Below are 21,570 nucleotides of genomic sequence, written 5' to 3' on the forward strand. Positions count from 1 at the left end.
AACACGGGGCCGTGCCTGCTGAACACGCCCCCGTGCTCAATCATTGGAACTGGCAATCCTGTTTTAAGTCAGACAGTAAGCTGAACACGGGGCCGTGTCCACTCAACACGCCCCCGTGCCCAAGATTCAGTTACTAAAAACAGAACCGTTAGATCCCGGCGGTTGGTAATTTCTGACACAAACATGAGTGATAGTAATTCTTTTTACTTTCGGCACTCTTATGGTTTGTGGTGTCGATTATGTGGAGGCGAACATGAGGAATTAAAATTTTATTTTCTCAATTATAGGCCCCACTATATAGACCCACCGATTCCTTGTAACCTTAAGAGAGGCGAAAGTAAAAATAAGCACTATCTCTCCCTCGAATGCGCCCAGCCAGATATTCTAGGAGAAATGCTCCTTGACGAGTTATTTCAACTAGAAGAACTAATTCTCAATTGGTCAAAAGAACTTAGGAAGGATTTTATAGATCCATCCCAAGATGATGACCATGAGGAAATGTTGGAACCGCATTCCGACAACCTCGTTGCTCCCGAAAATACCTTCATACCTAGAAAGGACTTGGACGATAGTCGTCCCTGTGTCGATTGTGCCGTGAAGGACTCCCCATCGACTTCGTTCGGTGCATACATAGACCTGAGCGATTCGGCATACACCTTCTTTAACGAGAGCCCGGAAAAGGGTTGGACTTGTCCACCTAGAATGAAAATAGGAATTACCCTCACCGATAACCTCTTGCGTTCTCGCCTTAGTATAGGACAATTAAGGTATCTTAGGCACTTTAGGGTTGTTCCAACAAATCAAGAACCACCCGATATAAATAAACTCCTTAGTAGCAACACAACTCCATGAAACAGCCTACCGACACGGGGCCGTGCCCGGTCAACACGCCCCCGTGTTCACTCAGAAGATTCTCTGCTGATTCTGTCAGAATACGGACAAAATGTGTCAGGATTTTCTCTGCACACGAGGCCGTGTCCAGTGAACACGGGGCCGTGTCCAGTGTGCTGTCGTTTTCTTTAAATGCAGCCTGAATCCTGCTCATTTTTTACCACTTCACCAAGCAGAGATTCCTGGGATCTTCACATATACCATCCAAGGTAAGTGCTAAAAGAAGGTTCCTAAGGGCCCTCTTGTCTTTTCCACTTTTGTTTATTTCTCCTTCTTCCAAAATTTTGCAAACATCCCCTCCATGGAAGCTTGGAAACCCATGATTCCAATCTTCTATGTAAGGTTTGTAGGATTTTTGGCTACGGATTCTTGTCTAAAGTTAGTTCTATAACTTTGTTTTAAATTATCTGAGCTTAGAACACGATAAAGTATATTAAAATAATTTAAAAACCTAGAAGCGTTAGACAAAAATCCTGCAGACAGCTGAACACGGGGCCGTGCTCACTAAGCACGGGGCCGTGTTCGAGGTACTGTTCTGCAAAAGTTTAGTTATCTTCGGCTTCTTTCGCAGAAAATGGCCAGCAGAAATAGCGGAACATCTTCGAGAAATAACCGAAATGGAAGAAGGTCGTCCACGGCAGAAGATTCCCTAGTGAACTACGTTTACGCTCTGAGGGAAGCCATAAACGAAATGACGGGAGTAGAGGAAGCATTGGTGGACCGTATTAATCATCTGACGGTAGGTTTGGAGGGCTGCCTGCGAGAAGTAAACCTCCTGCAACAGAGGTTAACCCTTCACGCTTCCCCGCCTTTGGTTCCGGTGATAACCCAAAAGGCGTGGAATGTAGTACCCGAGGTCATCATTCCAGCCGAATGGCACGCCATGCACCAAGTGCCTCAACCAAGGGTGGTGCAAGGAGTCCCGGTGAGCATTCCTCCTCAACACACAGAAGAGAATGAAGCTACCTTCTACCTCCCAAGGGAGATAGAAGAATGGCTTTGAATGACAACCGAGGAGCCATCTGCTAGAGAGTGTTACTACATCGGGAAGCTATTCCCGAAATTTTCCTAAATAAGTAGAACCCTTATGATAACCTCATGTATCCCCTAGTTATTTAGCTAACTTAATGTAATGTCTCTCTATGTTCACAATGTTATGATGGTTTTTAAGATTAATGGTTGTTTTGCGAATAAAACACACTCATGGTGGTAATGGATGAAAAAGGGAACGAGAAAAATGGAACCATGCACAAAGAACAGAGCAACCCGACACAAATCTCCATCACAGAAGGCTCAACACGGGCCGTGCCCAACCAACACGGCCCCGTGCTGAGCCCCCTGCAGGAAAACACCCAGTTCAGGTAACTGGACACGGGCCGTGTTCAGCGGACACGCCCCCGTGTCCAGGCTTCTGTTTCAATTCTCTAATTTTTTTTTGTTACTGGCACTTGACCACGGGGCCGTGCCCGGTCACCACGGGGCCGTGTCCAGGATGCCAGTAACAAAAATCTTTGCTTTTTAAACCACTTTTACACATCCTAATCGACCAAAAACCTTATTTTTGGACACATTGAGGACAATGTGTAATTTAAGTGTGGGGGGGATGCTAAAACCTTGAATTTGGCAAATCCTAAACACAAGCCTTACACAAAACTCTATTGGAACCGCTAAACACCCCAAATTTTTTCAAAAAACTTTTTCATTTTTTTTATTTACTTGTCTTAGTTTAAGTTGGGAATAACAAGTTCTAAAAAGGTTATATTTTTACAAGTTTACAACCGATAGCGTCGTGATAACAAAGAACCAACATAAGAAAATTATGAAACGGCATAACAAGTCTAGTTAAAAATTCGATTATATATACTTGATCACATTAAAAACCCATTCCCACAAAAGTGAGTTTTGAGCCTTTATTGAGCATAAAAATATACATATTTAGACTAAATGCTCATTTTTCGTTTCTTGTGTGAATAGCCGCTTGGTTCTTACAAATCTAGAACTTGCCACAACAATACATTCCCGGTCCTTACCAACTTAAACCCAAGTAAGTAAATGATGGAGGCATTAGGACTAACCATTTTTCTTTCAAAACCATTATTTTTCATTTTTTTATCACCTACCCAAAATCCCCCTAGATAGCCCCTTTGAGCCTAAACCTTTCATTTCATTACCCCAAAACCCTTTTTACCCACCAAAAAACCTTTTTTATTTTTCACCCTTTATTTTAGTAACAAGCTCGGTTTTTCGTAAACTCGCCTTTTTATGTGATGAAAAAAAAAATTGATGAAGTCAAAAACAAACAAAAGCTATATAAAAGCTTGTTTGGAGAAATACTTCAAAATAAAAAGTCGTTAAAGACAAGGTATTTTACGAAAAACCGACGCTTTTTACGATTTTCGCCCTTTTACTAACCACTAACACAAACCACCCACCTTTAACCCAAGCCTAACCCTTCACCCCAAAAGTCCTCTTGATATTTACAAAGGTAAAAAGTTAAAAAGGAGGAGGATTGATTGCTTGGCAAGCCTATGGAAAGCATAAGTTCCATGCCGCTCTCGAGTGATTCACTAAAAATATACACCTTCGGCCGAGTGTTGAGTGATCCCCCGTGAGGTATGTGAACTTGTATATAAATGGAATTTTAATAAGGCATGCTATGCCCAAATAAGTAATTTATCTTATGAAACGTTCAAAATAAATCATAACGAATAGGATTGTAAATAAATAAAAATAAAACTTACAAAGGCCTTGGATTCCCGACACTCTAGGACAAGCTAAAAACTTTCTCTTCTACCTATTCCATTTGGGAGTGTAAGCCACATTTAAAGAGTTTTGCTTGAGGACAAGCAAAAGTTCAAGTGTGGGGGTATTTGATGTATGTAAAATGCAACATATAAATCACATCAATTAAGGCATAAAACTAACCCCTTTTTAAGTACTAATGTTGGAAAAAGAGTGTTTTTGTCTTCCTTTTGTATTTTCAGGATGAAATGAGCTCAAAATCACAAAAGAAGCAAAAAGACAACTAATTCTAGCATAAATACAAGAAAAGGAACAAAAGTAGACTGCCCGAACCCTCAACGGCACCTCCCAAGGCAAAGAAGAGAAAACAGAGACTGAACACGCCCCGTGTCCAGCGAACACGGGGGCGTGCCCAGGAAGCAGCAGAAAAGACAAACCAGTAGAAGCTTCCATTGCCCACCACGGGGCCGTGTCCAGCGGGCACGGGGGTGTGGTGAAAGTACAGCAGGCGCATTAATTGTAATTGCGAATTACAATTAATGAAGAGAGAGAATGTCAGACGGGCACGGGGACGTGTCCAGCGGACACGGGGCCGTGCCCAGCCTTCTGTTCAGCCTATAAATAGGGGTGCTTGGCTTCATTCCATTTCATCCCTTGGCACACCACCTCTCTCACACTTCATCCACCACCCACCACCACCATAACACCATCATCCACCACCATCATCCATTGTCCATCGTAGAGTGTGTGAGTCGTCTCGGGATCCAAGATTGATCGTAAGAGTTCTTGACAATCAAGGCCATGTTTGCCTAAGTCTCTTACATCACTTGGTGAAGACAAGTGTTTAGTATAATACTTTTTATTTTTAATCTTTTGCACTTTTTATTTGGTTTTGTATTAACGACTTTAATAACTAGTTACTTATGTTGAAGGTGATCTTTCCTTATCGTTTGTCCGTGGTGTCTTGGCATTATTTTACTGTCTATATAAAATAAAAGATTTTCACCATTCATATCTCCACGGTCTATATGGAGGTATGTTGGCTACCTGGTCGGGGGTTAAGGGAACGGTTTGGTAAGGGTCTTGCCCTTGTTCAGCGTTTAGAGGTCCTGCTTGGGACCTGGGTCAAATTTAGTAGGATCTCCTTCAATGCCCATAGGTATTGGATGGCGAGGATCCAAACTCTTTGACCCCCTCATAAGTTAACTACTATTAATACTATAACCCGGCTATCTAGGACTGTATCCCTGCTGACTCAGACTACTTAGCCGAGGGTAACGTCACCGCCGAAAGCGGGGCCTACCACAATTTGCATTAATAACTTAATTCATTATCTTTCAATAATCCGACCCTTTAGGATTGTATCCTTGCTGACTCAAACTACTGGGTTGAGGGTAACGTCACCTTCAAAAGAGGGGCCTACTACAATAACTAAGATAATCTCTTAAACAAGTGCAAAAGTGCGAAAATAATCAAAGGTTATACTAATACACGTGTCGGATCCAAGTGATTCATCTTGTCTATCTGTTTTTATTTTATTTTATTTTTCAGCATTTAGTTAGTTTTTATTTTTCTTAGTTTAAAACATTTTTCTCACTTTTTGATTTGGTTAGACGTTGAGGATAAACCGGTATTAAAAGCTCTTGTGTCCTTGGACGACCTCGGTATCTTACCAACACTATACTACGTCCACGATGGGTGCACTTGCCCATATGTGTGTTTAGTGTTAGTAAATATCGTGTTTTATAAATTTAAAACTTGGCTAAAAGTGTAAAAAGGGGCTTAAATATACATCTAAATTATAACACACTTCACGCACATCAGTTACCATGGTTAATGAATTGCCATAAAAGAGAATTCCATAATAAACTCCTAAATAAAACTTTGTCATTATCTTCTGTAGCAGATTCAAGTTACAATGGCTGGTCCAAATGAGGTGAATAGTCATTCGAAAGAAGATGAATATGATAATGCCCAGGTTCATTTGACGAGCGCTAACTTAAAAGCTCTAGTCGATGGCGCTGTTAAGGCAGCCTTAGATCGACAATACGAAGAGTACACCGAGTCCCGGAGCAGAACCATATCTAAACCACACTCAAAGCCAAAAACCCACTCAAAATCTCACAGCAAACCACCCTCTAAGCCTAAGAAGGACGATGATAAGCATTCATCCAATGAAAACAGTGTTCATCCTAAGGAAAAAGTGTATACTAATGCATCTCGCGCCAGGGGTTGCACCTACAAGTATTTCGTATCTTGCAAACCCCGAGATTTCACTGGGGAGAAGGGCGCGGTAGATTGTATGACATGGTTAGACGAGATGGACACCGTGGTGGACATCAGTGGTTGTGCAGAGAGAGACGTGGTAAAGTTTGTTTCGCAATCATTCAAGGGCGAAGCCCTGGCTTGGTGGAGGTCGTTGGTTCAGGCCTCGGGGAAGGCTGTTTTGTACAGCATGACGTGGGAGGAATTCATTTCTCTCATCACGGAAAATTACTGCCTTCAACATGAGGCTGAAAAGATAGAGTCTGATTTTCTATCGTTGGTTATGACAAACCTTGACTGTCAAGCTTACCTCACGAGCTTCAACACAATGTCCCGGTTGGTTCCGTATCTGGTAACCCCGGAGCCAAAGAGAATAGCTCGTTTTATCGGTGGTTTAGCCCCCAAGATAAAGGCAAGCGTAAAGGCCTCTTGGCCAGCTACCTTTAGATCTGTAGCTGACATATCTTTGTCCCTTACTCTGGATGCGGTCAGACAAAGATCGCTGAGGAACAAAGAAGCTGAGTAGAGAAAACGTGAAGACGATACTTCACGAAGATCGAGCAAGAAGCACCGTGGAAACGGTGACAACAAGAAAGGGTCTGAGTCAAGGAGAGATGGGCAACAATCTGGTGAGAAGCCCAAGTGCAAGAATTGCAAGAGACATCACTTTGGAAAGTGTAGACTCGAATCAAACTCGCAGACTCAGACAAAGTCATTTGCTTGCGGGATATGCAAGTCCAAGGACCACAAGACCTTGGATTGCAAAAAACTAAAGGATGCAACTTGCTACAGTTGCAATGAGAAGGGGCACATTAGAACCAACTGCCCTAAAAACGCCAAGAAGCCTGAAGAGGCCAAGAAGACCAATGCAAGAGTCTTCAGGATGGATGCGAAAGAAGCTGTGCTAGACGATAAGGTGATCACAGGTACTTTCCTTGTAAATGATGTCTTCGCAAGAGTACTTTTTGATTCAGGCGCTGATAAGTCTTTCGTAGATCATAAATTTTGCAAATTGCTGAATATGCCTGTCAAAACCTTAAATGTGAATTATGAGGTAGAGCTAGCAGATGGCACCATAGAAACCGTCTCCACTGTGTTAGATGGATGTGTGATATCCATTAAGATTCACTCTTTTCCTCTATCTCTACTTCCCTTTAAATTGGCCGGTTTTGACATAGTATTGGGTATGGACTTGTTATCTCACAACCAGGCCCAAATCGTCTGCAACAGAAAGCAAGTGGCGATAAAGACTCCGTCTGGTGAATCGCTTACCATTCGGGGAGATACCCAGTATGGATTGCCTGAGCAAGTGACTATGCTCAAGGCTTCAAAATGTTTAAAGAAGGGTTGTGTCATCTACATGGCAAAAGTGATTATTGATGAGCCTAAACTGAAGATAGAAGACATCCCCGTCATCTCTGAATACCCAGAGGTCTTCCTGGAAGATCTACCTGGTCTGCCACCAGATAGGCAAGTGGAATTCAGGATTGATATCATCCCTGGAGCAGCACCTGTTCCTAGAGCACCTTACAAGTTAGCACCAACCGAAATGAAGGAGTTAAGGACACAACTGGATGAACTGCTAGCAAAAGGTTTCATCAAACCTAGTTCGTCTCCTTGGGGAGCACCAGTCTTATTTGTCAAAAAGAAGGACGGATCGATGCGTCTGTGCATCAATTATCGCGAGCTTAATAAAGTCACGATAAAGAATAGATATCCTTTGCCGAGGATCGACGATTTGTTCGATCAGTTACAAGGGGAAAGTTATTTCTCGAAGATTGACTTGAGGTCAGGCTACCATCAACTGAAAGTCAGAGATGAAGACGTACATAAAACCGCATTTAGGACTCGTTATGGTCATTATGAGTTCCTAGTGATGCCTTTTGGGCTAACTAATGATCTCATGAATCGCGTTTGCAAGCCGTACTTAGACAAATTCGTCATCGTTTTCATCGACGATATTCTTATCTACTCGAAGAACCAAGCTGACCATGAGAAACACCTTCGCTGTATTCTCAAACTCCTGCATCATGAGAAACTCTATGCCAAATTCTCTAAGTGCGAATTCTGGCTTCGTAAAGTCCAATTTCTAGGACATGTTGTCAGCGAGCGTGGTATCCAAGTGGATCCCGCTAAAGTGGAAGCTGTCGTGAATTGGCAAGAGGCAAAGACGCCTACAGAGATTCGTAGTTTCCTGGGGTTAGCAGGATATTACAGGCGCTTCCTCGAAAATTTTTCAAGGATTGTTGCGCCCCTAACTTCCTTGACCAAGAAGAAAGTAAAGTTCATTTGGGGCCCTAACCAGCAAGAGTCCTTTGATATTCTGAAGCAAAAGTTGAGCAACGCTCCTGTACTGACATTGCCTGAAGGTACAGAAGAGTTCGTAGTTTACTGCGATGCATCACACACTGGCATGGGGTGTGTGCTTATGCAGAAAGGCAAGGTTATTGCCTATGCTTCAAGACAGTTAAAGGTGCATGAAAAGAATTACACCACCCATGACTTGGAGTTGGGTGCCGTTGTGTTCGCACTAAAACTGTGGAGGCATTATCTGTATGGTATCAAGTTTGTGATCTATTCGGATCATAAGAGCCTTCAACATCTGTTTAATCAGAAGGAATTAAACATGAGGCAGCGCCGTTGGATGGAGACTTTAAATGATTATGATTGTGAAATCAGATATCATCCCGGCAAGGCGAATGTAGTCGCTGATGCCTTAAGTCGAAAGGAAAGGGTGAAACCCATTCGAATCAATGCCAAGAGCATCGAAGTGAAGAATAATTTGATTGAAAGGTTGTTAGCTGCACAGAGGGAAGCTGTGTTGGAAGCTAACTATCCTAAAGAAAAGGTAGGAGTAACTGAGGAGCAGTTAACTCTTAGCAAGGACGGAATTTTACGATTAAATGGACGAATATGGGTTCCAATTTATGGAGGACTACGAGATGTTATCCTCCAGGAAGCCCATAGTTCCAAATATTCTGTTCACCCGGGAGCTGATAAGATGTATCAGGATCTAAAGGCAAATTATTGGTGGATAGGCTTGAAAAAGTCTGTAGCCGCTTATGTAGCCAAATGCTTGACTTGTGCGCAAGTCAAAGCTGAGCATCAAAAGCCGTCAGGCTTGCTACAACAGCCTGAACTTCCCGAATGGAAGTGGGAATGTGTAACTATGGATTTTATTACCAAGTTACCCAAGACGAGGAAAGGAAATGATACAATATGGGTTATAGTTGATAGACTGACTAAGTCAGCACATTTCTTACCCATCGAGGAGACTTATAGCTCCGACATGTTAGCCCAGTTATATGTTGATAAGATTGTAGCCTTACATGGCATACCTATGTCTATTATCTCCGACAGAGATACTAGATACACGTCGCATTTTTGGAAAAGTTTCCAGCAATCTTTGGGCACACGTTTGAATTTCAGTACGGCTTACCATCCTCAGACAGACGGTCAGAGTGAGCGTACTATTCAGACGTTAGAAGACATGCTACGTGCATGTGCGATCGATTTGGGTGGTAGTTGGGATAAGAACCTACCATTGATCGAATTCTCCTACAATAATAGCTACCATACCAGCATTAAGGCTGCGCCCTTCGAGGCATTATACGGTAGAAAGTGTAGATCGCCCGTTTGTTGGGCGGAAGTTGGAGATGTCCAATTATCAGGACCAGAGATAGTCTTTGAAACGACGGACAAGATTGTCCAGATTCGAGACCGTCTCAAGGTTGCCCGAGATAGGCAGAAAAGTTACGCAGACCGAAAGCGTAAAGATTTTCACTTCGAAGTAGGTGAAAAAGTGTTGCTTAAAGTATCACCCTGGAAGGGGGTGATGCGTTTTGGTAAGAAAGGCAAACTAAGCCCAAGATACATAGGACCTTTCGAGGTTATCGAACGTGTCGGATCCGTTGCCTATAAGTTAAACTTACCAGAAGAGCTCATTGGAATTCACAATGTGTTCCACATCTGCAATCTGAAGAAGTGCTTCGCTGATGAATCACTGGTGATACCACATACAGATGTGCATATAGATGAGAGCTTAAAATTTGTGGAAAAACCTTTGTCGATTGAAGATCGACAGGTAAAGAAGCTTCGAAGGAAGCATGTACCTATTGTTAAGGTCAAATGGGATGCCCGTAGAGGTCCCGAATTCACGTGGGAGGTTGAATCCACGATGAAAGAAAAATACCCTTATTTATTTCAGTAAATCTCGGGTCGAGATTTATTTTAAGGGGGTGAGGATGTAACACCTCGAAATTTTGTGTCCAATAATGTGTTGACACGTGGCATTAAATATTAAATAAAGGACTGAAGTTGACAAACCTTGAAAGTATGTAAGTTCGAGGGTTAAAAATGTCAACGAGGGGTAAATATACTGTATAGTAGCCCTAAATGATGCTCGTACCTTCAAACGAATAAATCATGGATCGTACGGAGCGAAACGCGAAAGAAAGTGAGAGATTACAAACTACAGGGGTTAATTGTGTCAACATGTTTAATTTATACCTCTAAGTGACCCTTTGACGAACCCGAGACTTTGTAACAGTAAAATACGCTCACTAGAATATACAATATAAATTCCGCAAAGTTCCGTTTTAAAACGAGAAAGTTATGATCAAATTCGTATGCGAGGGGTTAAAAGCGTCAACAATAAAAGTTAAGGCATTTCGGATAGTAATTAAACTAACCGAGGGCTTAACGGCACGGGTAAAGTCACGAGGCCCTTATTCGTAAATAATCGAGGGCCAAATCGCAAAGTTACCCCTTCGGAACCGAAAGGTCAGGTTAATTGATGTGTGTAAAATGCAACATATAAATTACATCAAATGAGGCATAAAACTAACCCTTTTTAAGTACTAATGTTGGAAAAAGAGTGTTTTTGTCTTCCTTTTGTATTTTCAGGATTAAATGAGCTCAAATTCATAAAAGAAGCAGAAAGACAGCTAAATCTAACATAAATACAAGAAAAGGAACAAAAGTGGATTGCCCGACCCCTCGACAGCATCCTCCCAAGCAAAATAGAGAAGGCAGAAGACTGAACACGCCCCGTGCTCAGCCAGCACGGGGCCGTGCCCAAGAAGCAGCAGAAAAGACAAACCTATAAAAGCTTCTATTGCCCACCACGGGGCCGTGTCCGGCGGACACGGGGGCGTGGCGAAAGTACAGCAGGCGCATTAATTGTAATTGCGAATTACAATTAATGAAGAGAGAGAGTGTCAAACAGGCACGGGGGCGTGTCCAGCGGACACGGGGCCGTGCCCAGCCTTCTGTTCAGCCTATAAATAGGAGTGCTTGGTTTCATTGCAACTCATCCCTTGGCACACCACCTCTCTCACACTTCATCCACCACCCACCACCACCATAACACCATCATCCACCACCATCATCCATTGTCCATCATAGAGTGTGTGAGTCGTCTCGGGATCCAAGATTGATCGTAAGAGTTCTTGACAATCAAGGCCATGTTTGCCTAAGTCTCTTACATCACTTGGTGAAAACAAATGTTTAGTATAATACTTTTTATTTTTAATCTTTTGCACTTTTTATTTGGTTTTGTATTAATGACTTTAATAACTAGTTGCTTATGTTGAAGGTGATCTTTCCTTATCGTTTGTCCGTGGTGTCTTGGCATTATTTTACTGTCTATATAAAATAAAAGATTTTCACCATTCATATCTCCACGGTCTATATGGAGGTATGTTGGCTACCTGGTCGGGGGTTAAGGGAATGGTTTGGTAAGGGTCTTGCCCTTGTTCAACGTTTAGAGGTCCTGCAAGGGACCTGGGTCAAATTTAGTAGGATCTCCTTCAATGCCCATAGGTATTGGATGGCGGGGATCCAAACTCTTTGACCCCCTCATAAGTTAACTACTATTAATACTATAACCCGGCTATTTAGGACTGTATCCCTGCTGACTCAGACTACTTAGTCGAGGGTAACGTCACCGCCAAAAGCGGGGCCTACCACAATTTGCATTAATAACTTAATTCATTATCTTCCAATAATCCAACCCTTTAGGATTGTATCCTTGCTGACTCAAACTACTGGGTTGAGGGTAACGTCGCCTTCAAAAGAGGGGCCTACTACAATAACTAAGATAATCTCTTAAACAAGTGCAAAAGTGCGAAAATAATCAAAGGTTATACTAATACACGAGTCGGATCCAAGTGATTCATCTTGTCTATCTGTTTTTATTTTATTTTTATTTTTCAGCATTTAGTTAGTTTTTATTTTCTTAGTTTAAAAATCTTTTCTAACATTTTGATTTGATTAGACGTTGAGGATAAACCGGTACTAAAAGCTCTTGTGTCCTTGGACGACCTCGGTATCTTACCAACACTATACTACGTCCACGATGGGTGCACTTGCCCATATGTGTGTTTAGTGTTAGTAAATATCGTGTTTTATAAATTTAAAACTTGACTAAAAGTGTAAAAAGGGCTTAAAATATACATCTAAATTATATACACGCTAACACGCATCAAGTTTTTGGCGCCGCTGCCGAGGACACAAGGATTTTAAGAAAGTTAGGAATGAACGGCCTAATCTTATTTTTATCTTTCTTTTTAATTTTTTAGGATTTTCTTAGTTTTTCAGCTTCTGCAGAGCTCAGCACGGACCATGCCTGGTCGGACACGGGCCGTGCCCAGCGTAGTTACTGGCAGTTTTTAGTTTTCCATGTTACAGAAGGCTGACCACGGGGCCGTGTCGGTGCAACACGGGGCCGTGTCCAACTCTCCAGTAACTGGGATCTGGAAAACAATCACTGTAACTCCGACCACGGGCCGTGTTCACTGAGCACGGGGCCGTGGTGAACCTTCTGACCAGCATTCTTTTCTGTTTTTATTGCAGGACTTGGAACCAGACGCCATCCTACATAGTGTATGAGCTCCAGTTCTAATAAGGACATAAAAGAACCTCTAGAAGAACCCGAACGCTTTCTCAGAAAAAGACTAAAAGCCCAAAACCAAGAGAAAGTTTCGGGGAATCCACCTCCAATGGCGGACCAACGTACCCTCATGGATTATCTACGACCCACCGTAGGTAACCTAGGCGCTGCTATCAATGCACCGAATGTTGAAGCCAATAACTTCGAACTTCGGCCGCATTTGATACAAATGCTCCAAAACTCCGCAACCTTCCATGGGCTTGCGGACGAGGATCCCCATCTACATATTACTAATTTCTTAGAAATATGTGATACCTTTCGGATCAATGGAGCATCAAATGACGCCATCCGCCTTCGAATGTTTCCTTTCTCGCTAAAAGACCGAGCAAAAGCTTGGCTCAATGCCCTCCCATCTGGATCGGTAAACACCTGGGATGAACTAGCCCAAAAATTTCTATATAAGTATTTCCCTCCCGCTAAAACGGCTAAATTAATGACTGAAATTAATACATATTCACAAGAGGACGGGGAATCCTTATATGAAACTTGGGAAAGGTTCAAGGAACTATTGCGAAAGTGTCCACATCATGGCCTTGCAATATGGCAACAAGTATCCACTTTCTATAATGGGTTGTTGCCACACACAAGGCAGACACTTGACTCTAGCTCCGGGGGACTTTTAGGTAATCGCCGCCCACATGAAATATATAACCAAATTGAGAAAATTGCTCAAACCAATTTTCTGTGGCACACTCCCCGAGGCAATAAATCTATTGCCCCGGGCGCTCACAAGGTTGATGAAAGCACTTCTTTACAAGCCCAAATCGAGGCTCTTTCTTCAAAGATAAAAAAATTGGAAATGACAAAAACAGTCTCGGTTATGGCTTGTGAAGGGTGTGGTGGGCCACATGAAAATTGGAGTTGTATGAAAGAAACAGACGATCAACAAGAGTCGGTAAGCTACATTGACAATAGACCTAGGCCGTCGGGTCCACCAACAGGCACTTACAACCAAGGATGGCAAAACCACTCTAACCTTGGTTGGAGAGAGCCCGGCAATAGTAGTAACCAACAAACCCAACGAACAAACTTTCAACAACCAAGAAACGAGTCACAAAATTTCACTCAACAACAAGGTGGATGAGAAAGGCTTGAAGATACTGTATCTCGCCTCATCTCCGACACTGAAAAGAAAAACTCGGAAAGGTTTCTACAATTAGAATCAAATTTTAGAAATCAACAAGCTAGTATTCAAAACATAGAAAAACAATTAAATCAACTAGCTCAAAATTTTTCTGAGAGACCACAAGGTGCTTTGCCAAGCAATACCGAAACAAACCCAAAAGCGCAAGTTCATCTCATCACGTTGCGAAACCGCACCGTGGGGCCTACGGAAGCGCCACCGCCAACAGAAGAGACTATACCCCCGCCTCTGCAGGAGAAGAACTCCCCTCCATCATCAGAGCCTACCAAGGCTCCTCGAGTTCCGTACCCCGGTAGGTTAATTCGTCAAAAGACCAATGAGCAATTCGCAAAATTCGAAAGTCTATTAAAACAATTGCATGTCAATATTCCTTTTATTGATGTCTTAACCCAAATGCCCAAATACTCTAAGTTCATGAGGGACTTCCTCACTCATAAAAAGAAAATTGAAACTTTGCAATTAGTTAACTTAGGCGAAGAATGCTCTGCCCTCATACTCAACAAACTTCCCCAAAGAAAATCGACCCTGGAAGCTTCACGATTCCCTGCTCAATCGGGGACTCCCCCGTTCGTAATGCACTAGCCGACCTTGGGGATAGCATTAACCTCATGCCCTCATCAATGTTTAAAAGACTCGGCCTAGGAACAACGAGTCCTACAAAAATGAGCATACAGCTTGCTGATCGATCCGTCAAATTCCCGCAAGGTGTCATCGAAAATGTCCTAGTAAAGGTAAACAAATTCGTCTATCCGGCCGATTTTGTCACACTCGATATGGAAGAAGACACCGAGGTCCCCCTCATACTAGGGAGACCATTTCTCGCCACCGCACGAGCAGTGGTAGATATGAATGACGGAACGCTCACCTTAAGGTACGGGGATGATAAAGTAAAATTCGGGGTTGGGAAGAGAATAGAGGACGACGACCCGGTCAACTACATGAAGGTTATTGATTCGAGTTTGGATACTGCTCTCCGACGGTGCAACATGGGATGCCAAACATCCCACTCAGAAAATATATAACCTCACATTGGGTCTAGCCAAGGACCCTTATAAACGTGGCGCACCACGGAGGCATTCCGCGAAACTATCTTTAGTTTAGTTTAACCTTTTAGTTTTAATTTGCAGAAATAAAACACACTCATGGTGGTAAGGGATGAAAAGGGGAACGAGAAAAATGACCCCATGCACAAGAACAAGGCAACCCGACATCAATTTCTCCATTACAGAAGGTTCAACATGGGCCGTGTCCAACCAACACGGCCCCGTGCTGAACCCCCTGCAGAAAAATGCCCAGTTCAGGTAACTGGACACGGGTCGTGTTCACCAAACACGCCCCCGTGCCCAGGCTTCTGTTTCTTTTCTTTAATTTTTGTTACTGGCACTTTAACACGGGGCTGTGTCCGATCCCCACGGGGCCGTGTCCAGACTGCCAGTAACATAAATCTTTGCTTTTAACACCATATTACACATCTAATCAACCTAAAAATTTATTTTTGGGACACATTGAGGACAATGTGTAATTTAAATGTGGGGGGGGGGGGATGCTAAAACCTTGAAATTTTGCAAGTCCTAATAACAAGTCTTACACAAAACTCTATTGGAAACGCTAAACACCCCAAATTTTTTGTGAAAAATTTTTATTTTTTTTACTTGTCTAAAGTTTAAGTTAGGAATCCTAATATTAACAAGGTTATATTTTTACAAATTTACAACCGAGAGCGTCGTGATAGAAAGAACCAACATAAGAAAATTATGAAACGGCATGACAAGCTTAGTTAAAATTTGATTATATATACTTGATCACATAGAGAAACCCATTCCCACAAAAAGTGAGTTTTGAGCCTTTATTGAGCATACAAATTTACATCTTTAGACTAAATGCTCATTTTTCGTTTCTTGTGTGAATAGCCGCTTGGTTCTTACGACTCTAGAACTTGCCACGACGATTCATTCCCGGTCCTTACCAACTTAAACCTAAGTAAGTAAATGATGGAGGCACTAGGACTAACCCTTTTTCTTTCTACACCATTATTTTTCATTTTTTTTACCACCTACCCAAAATCCCCCTAGTTAACCCCTTTGAGCCTAAACCTTTCATTTCTTTACCCTAAAACCCTTTTACCCACCAAAAAAACCCTTTTTATTTCTACCCTTTATTTTAGTAACAAGCTCGGTTTTCGTGTGACTGAAAAAAAATGATGAATGAAGTTAGAAATAAACAAACAAAGCTCTTAAAACAAAAGCTTGTTTGGAGAAACACCTCGAAATAAAAAGTCACTAAAACAAAGTATTTTACGAAAACCGACGCTTTTTACGCTTTTCGCCCTTTTCTACTAACCCATTCACCCACCTTTAGCCCAAGCCTTTACCCAAAAAGTCCTCTTGATATTTACAAAGGTAACAAGTTAAAAAGGAGGAGGATTGATTGCTTGGCAAGCCTATGGTAGGAATAAGTTCCATGCCGCTCTCGAGTGATTCACTAAAAAATACACCTTCGGCCAAGTGTGAGTGATTTCTCCCGTGAGGTATGTGAACTTGTATATAAATGGAATTTTAAAAAGGCATGTTATGCCCAAATAAGTAATTTTTCCTATAAAACGTTCTAAACAAATCATAACGAATAGGATTGTAAATAAATAAAAATAAAACCCAAAAAGATCTTGGATTCCCAACACTCTATGACAAGCCAAAACCTTCTCTTCTACCCATTCCATTTGGGAGTGTAAGCCACATATTAAAGAGTTTTGCTTGAGGACAAGCAAAAGTTCAAGTGTGGGGGTATTTGATGTGTGTAAAATGCAACATATAAATTACATCAAATGAGGCATAAAACTAACCATTTTTAAGTACTAATGTTGGAAAAAAGAGTGTTTTTGTCTTCCTTTTGTATTTTCAGGATTAAAAGAGCTCAAATTCACAAAAGAAGCAGAAAGACAGCTAAATCTAACATAAATACAAGAAAAGGAACAAAAGTGGATTGCCCGACCCCTCGACAGCATCCTCCCAAGGAAAATAGAGAAGGCAGAAGACTGAACACGCCCAGTGCTCAGCCAGCACGGGGCCGTGCCCAAGAAGCAGCAGAAAAGACAAACCTATAGAAGCTTCTACTGCCCACCACGGGGCCGTGTCCAGCGGACACGGGGGCATGGCGAAAGTACAGCAGGCGCATTAATTGTAATTGCGAATTACAATTAATGAAGAGAGAGAGTGTCAGACAGGCACGGCGGCATGTCCAGCGGACACGGGGCCGTGCCCAGCCTTCTGTTCAGCCTATAAATAGGAGTGCTTGGTTTCATTGCAACTCATCCCTTGGCACACCACCTCTCTCACACTTCATCCACCACCCACCACCACCATAACACCATCATCCACCACCATCATCCATTGTCCATCATAGAGTGTGTGAGTCGTCTCGGGATCCAAGATTGATCGTAAGAGTTCTTGACAATCAAGGCCATGTTTGCCTAAGTCTCTTACATCACTTGGTGAAAACAAATGTTTAGTATAATACTTTTTATTTTTAATCTTTTGCACTTTTTATTTGGTTTTGTATTAATGACTTTAATAACTAGTTGCTTATGTTGAAGGTGATCTTTCCTTATCGTTTGTCCGTGGTGTCTTGGCATTATTTTACTGTCTATATAAAATAAAAGATTTTCACCATTCATATCTCCACGGTCTATATGGAGGTATGTTGGCTACCTGGTCGGGGGTTAAGGGAACGGTTTGGTAAGGGTCTTGCCCTTGTTTAGCGTTTAGAGGTCCTGCAAGGGACCTGGGTCAAATTTAGTAGGATCTCCTTCAATGCCCATAGGTATGGGATGGCGGGGATCCAAACTCTTTGACCCCCTCATAAGTTAACTACTATTAATACTCTAACCCGGCTATTTAGGACTGTATCCCTGCTGACTCAGACTACTTAGTCGAGGGTAACGTCACCGCCAAAAGCGGGGCCTACCACAATTTGCATTAATAACTTAATTCATTATCTTCCAATAATCCAACCCTTTAGGATTGTATCCTTGCTGACTCAAACTACTGGGTTGAGGGTAACGTCGCCTTCAAAAGAGGGGCCTACTACAATAACTAAGATAATCTCTTAAACAAGTGCAAAAGTGTGAAAATAATCAAAGGTTATACTAATACACGAGTCGGATCCAAGTGATTCATCTTGTCTATCTGTTTTTATTTTATTTTTAATTTTCAGCATTTAGTTAGTTTTTATTTTCTTAGTTTAAAAATGTTTTCTAACATTTTGATTTGATTAGACGTTGAGGATAAACCGGTACTAAAAGCTCTTGTGTCCTTGGACGACCTCGGTATCTTACCAACACTATACTACGTCCACGATGGGTGCACTTGCCCATATGTGTGTTTAGTGTTAGTAAATATCGTGTTTTATAAATTTAAAACTTGACTAAAAGTGTAAAAAGGGCTTAAAATATACATCTAAATTATATACACGCTAACACGCATCATTAATGATTACAAAAGATATGAAAATCTTGAAAATCAAGCCTAATGCGGGCCGCGTTAAGGTTATGCATGATTTAATGCGGGCCGCGAGCCATCTGTTGATACGGTTACTGACATTAAGATTCAGGCGGCTGATACGTGGTTGTAAACCGGTGCTTGTTATTGTTTAACTTAACGTTTTTACGTAAGTTTTAGTTTCGAATAGCCTACTTTTAATCAAGAATGTGTTTTGCAGGTTTGATGGAGTTTAAGGAGCTTTTCGGGAGCTTTTCGGGTCACCGGGTCGAAAACCGGAGCACCGGGATGCGTTACGGATCAATCGAGAGTGCAAGGAGCGAAAAATGGAGAACTGGGTTTCTAGAGGCCGTCGGCGACGGGGGTATACCCGTCCCGGACGGGCCCCAGAAAGCCCCGTAGGCCAAAAATCCCCGTAACCAGTCACTTAGGCCGTCGGCCAAAGAAGCTTTTTTGGGAACCCGTCGGCGACGGGGTCAGGCCCGTCGGCGACGGGTGTTGGATTCGCAAAACGGGATTTTTGTCAAATTGAAGTCTAGTTCGATTTTGATTGGGGAATTTTCATTCAATTGGGGAGTTACACTTTTGGAGGAGTTTGAATCTTGTTTTTGGAGCCTCAATGTGGACAACCATTCACATACCTCCGATAAGTAAATCCTGGAGGTATTATCTTCGCACCAATCAAGAACGCTTTCCCATCCTAAACGCTCAAACATTTGCACAATCCCGATGTTCCGGAATTCTTCTACATTCACGACCCGTTCACATATCACTCTTGTTGGAACCGACGTGTTCACCCCATTCACCATCTTCCACTTCCACAACTTAGCTTCTAACTTTCTATCTTGATAACTCGACAACTGTTTGTTCTTCTCGTCATCCCAAATTCTAGCACTTTGGCTATCCCTCAACTTTGCCCACTCCCAATCTTGTCTGTATAATCTTGCATCATTTTCCTCTACGGAGCTTAGTTGCTCCCACTTCTTCGGTATTAAACCGGAAGAAGACCCAATCCTGGATGATGAAGCTTGGCCTGTAGTCTTTTGTCTCTTGCTTCCCGCCATAACTACAATCACAAACAAGCAAACATCAATATAAATTCAACCTTCATTAACTCCCAAACTTTGAACATGAGGTATGATGTTGACATCTAAATTAACAAGTGAATGTAAAATCGCCTCTTTAAACTTCCAAAGTCGCTCACTTTATCATAAACTTATTAATTTTCTGTTAATCATACAATCTCTTATAATTTTCAACAAAAGTCAACATCACCTTCATGTTCAATCATGTTCATAACAGTGTAATCACTTCACTATAGTTACGACATACTCAAATTCCGTTCAAAACAACTAATCTTACTCAAAATCATGCTAGCACAACATACATTGTCTAAACAACCTACTCTTAAACCAAAAAGTTTAAAATTTCGGAAGAAAAACACTAACATATGATAATCAAGCATAAATTTAAGAAGAATCCATACCTTTGTTGTTGTTTAAACAAGAAGAACTAAGAAAAGATGGCAAATAAGCAACTTGGTGAACACCCTTTCAAAAACCCTAAAGAACACGCCCAGAAATCTCGCACAATAGCAAGAATTGATGAAAACCGTGTTGGGGGTTTTGTTTGTCTTGAAAAATTAGCCAAGATGGACTCAAAAATCGGTTGATTTGGTGAAAAATTGAGAGAGTTATGAGGAGTTGAAGGTTTAGGGTTCTTGAGGTGAAGATGGAGAAGATGAAGATGTATAGGTGAGGAGAGAGAGAGAGCAGGGAAATTATGAGGTAGAGAATGATGTATGGTGGTTGTGGTCGGATTTGTGGTTAAGATTGAGTTTTTATGATGCTTGGTTAGGTGGAAAAGACTTAAAAATCGTTTTTTAAACCCTTAGACCCAACCTGCGTCGGACAACATTTGACAAGCCGTCGCCGACGGGTCCCACACCGTCGCCGACGGGCAAGGAATTTTGGCAATGGTGGCGACGGGCTAATCACCTGGATACGGGAAACATGTGCCGACGGGGTTATTGAGGACCCGTCGCCGACGGTCATCACCCCGTCGCCGACGGGTAAGGGCTTTTTTTTTTTTTTTGAAAAATGAATGAAAATTATGACTTTTTAATAAATGGCCTATGTACACTAAAAAATCCTAAAAATTCTTAAAAATCTTTTTGTGAATTTTTATAAGTTAAAATTTATAAACAAAATAACCGTCAACGGCCCTACCACCCCCCAAAAATTCGTGTATTGTCCTCAATGCACCAAATCAAGTCTAAAACATACCTTGTATCTTCATGACCCGTTTGGAGTGCCCGAACTTCACACAATCAAGAAAGGTTAGTATGAAACGGAAACGGTTCACATCCAAATACGCAAACAATTAAATAGTTATACATAACTTTACACCAAATGTTACCGGTCCTTTTCATTCGACCTCGTAAACCGGGAAACTTGCTACGAAGCTTACCGATTCCTTGTTTTCATCCACTTTCTCGTTACCCTCGAGAAACGGTTTTAGCCGATGACCATTTACCGTTTGCCGTACCCCGTCCTTGGGGTCCTCGATAGTAACATCACCCAATTGTCCGACCCGGGTGACAACATAGGGTCCCATCCATTTGCTTCGGAGCTTTCCGGGAAAGAATTTGAGCTTTGAATTGTAGAGCCATACCTTTTGACCCACTTCAAATTCTTTCTTCCTCAACTTGGCATCATGCGCTCTCTTCATTCCGTCCTTGTATTGAGATGCGTATTCATATGCCGTCTCCCGTAGCTCCTCCAATTCACACAACTTGAGCTTCTGTTCCTTACCTGCATCATCATATTGCACGTTAACCTCTTTAATGGCCCATAATGATTTGTGCACAAGTTCAACCGGTAAATGACAGTTTTTACCGTAGACCAACCGGTAAGGTGTAGTGCCTATGGGTGTCTTATGTGCCGTTCGGTAGGCCCATAAAGCATCGTTCAATTTAATTGACCAATCCTTACGGTCCGCCCGCACGGTCTTTTGCAAAATCTGTTTGATTTGCCTATTTGACACCTCAACTTGCCCGCTTGTTTGCGGGTGATAGGGGGTAG

General features: G+C 42.0%; 1 non-coding gene across 1 annotated transcript; it reads right to left on the minus strand.

The window, feature by feature from the left end:
- Positions 1–13,277: 13,277 nt before the first annotated feature.
- On the minus strand, positions 13,278–13,384 carry LOC118481397. Its single transcript, XR_004865604.1, has one exon. It is a non-coding gene; the product is annotated as a small nucleolar RNA R71 (small nucleolar RNA).
- Positions 13,385–21,570: the final 8,186 nt, after the last annotated feature.

The sequence above is a fragment of the Helianthus annuus genome, chromosome 8, assembly GCF_002127325.2.
Source record: "Helianthus annuus cultivar XRQ/B chromosome 8, HanXRQr2.0-SUNRISE, whole genome shotgun sequence".
NCBI lineage: Eukaryota > Viridiplantae > Streptophyta > Magnoliopsida > Asterales > Asteraceae > Helianthus > Helianthus annuus.